Source organism: Amphibalanus amphitrite, unplaced genomic scaffold (genome assembly GCF_019059575.1).
Source record: "Amphibalanus amphitrite isolate SeventyFive unplaced genomic scaffold, NRLGWU_Aamphi_draft 000220F_arrow, whole genome shotgun sequence".
NCBI classification, from domain to species: domain Eukaryota; kingdom Metazoa; phylum Arthropoda; class Thecostraca; order Balanomorpha; family Balanidae; genus Amphibalanus; species Amphibalanus amphitrite.
The window spans coordinates 179052-180434 of NW_024881715.1; the positions used below are offsets into that span (position 1 = coordinate 179052).

Below are 1383 nucleotides of genomic sequence, written 5' to 3' on the forward strand. Positions count from 1 at the left end.
TCCTATTGTTTGTTATCCTATTGACGCGACACCACTTCTGCCATCTAGCGAGTGAACCTTACTGCAGACTGTGGGTACAGTGCATATTTACGAGTAATAAGGCAGGCAAGTCTGCTTAACCTCTAGCTAGAATCTGGACATGGCGAGTTAATACACATATACCACCCGCAGAGCAACGCTTAATTCGCCAGCTTCGGGTGAAATTGTTTTCAGTGTTCCTACGCGTTTTGTGGTTTTCTATTGCAACGCAGCTCAAGGCCATAACGTTAGTTTGCCTGAGTTTGCCTGTTTAGTTGGGTTAGGCTCTTTCGGTCTGATGAGACCATTGCAGAGCCGAGAGGATGGTAGGAATTAGGGAGAGACATTGATCTGGGCGGACATCCTAGCAAGTCATCTGGGCTGAGCCCATCCAATTTGACAGGCCACCCAGCCCACTGATGCTCGCTGCACCCGGCTACGGGCATGCTCCTATGGGAACTTCCCGCATGGGATGCATGTCCCTCCTTAACTGGGTTTGAGTGGTCACTGCCCTGCATCTCATCGAGGCACTCCTATCTCAATGGGATCTCTTTAGCCAGCGCAATGCACCAGTTGATTTGTGCCCTCAGTCCAATGTTTTCACCGGTTTTTTTCTTATTCCATCACCCAGAAAAGGTTTCAATAGCGAAAAATAAAAAAAAAACATGGAAGTCTTTTGGAATGAGGGCGCCGCATTCCTCTCGTGAATAATCTTTTTCATCATAGATGTATCAGCAATTCTTTAGGATAAAGTCGTCATTCGATGAAAATCTGGGGAATCGCTTCAGAACCTCAAGACTAAATTAACCTACGGATGCAAACGATTCCCAGCGCACTTGCATACGAATTTTCGAGTTCAGCTGACAGTCAGTGTGAGTTTGATCCGTAACCTTCGAGCTCTGACTGTCGAGTGCGACCAGCGCACAGTGGGAGGGGGCGTGGCTTCGGTGGTGAAAGGGGCCACACCCGTGACGAAGGCAGCCTCCTGAGGTCGGTCAACGTCTTGAAAACAATATTTTCAGCCTCTGGTAGCTCAGTTGGTAGAGCGGTGGACTGTAGAGGGTTGCAGGCATCCATAGGTCGCTGGTTCAAATCCGGCCCGGAGGACGTTTTGACGTGTCAAAGACAAAATGAAGTGTCATCATAAGCTCTAAGCTTACGATCATCCGCCAAACCCATTACCCAAGCTGCGTGTGTGTGCAGGTCCAATATGCGTTAATGAGCAGGTTCATCTAGTTGACCACTTGAGCGGATGGGTCACTTGTTTCAGGGTACCTAATAATAGGCTTGTCTACTGCGGCGAGCCAGTCGGTCGTCGAATTAGTCTAATGTGCCCACCTTATCCTCTTATTCTTCAGTCTGAAA

General features: G+C 48.5%; 1 non-coding gene across 1 annotated transcript; it reads left to right on the forward strand.

Moving 5' to 3' along the window:
* Positions 1–1040: 1040 nt before the first annotated feature.
* Positions 1041–1125, forward strand: Trnay-gua. The gene is given in 2 exon segments: positions 1041–1077; positions 1090–1125. It is a non-coding gene; the product is annotated as a tRNA-Tyr (tRNA).
* Positions 1126–1383: the final 258 nt, after the last annotated feature.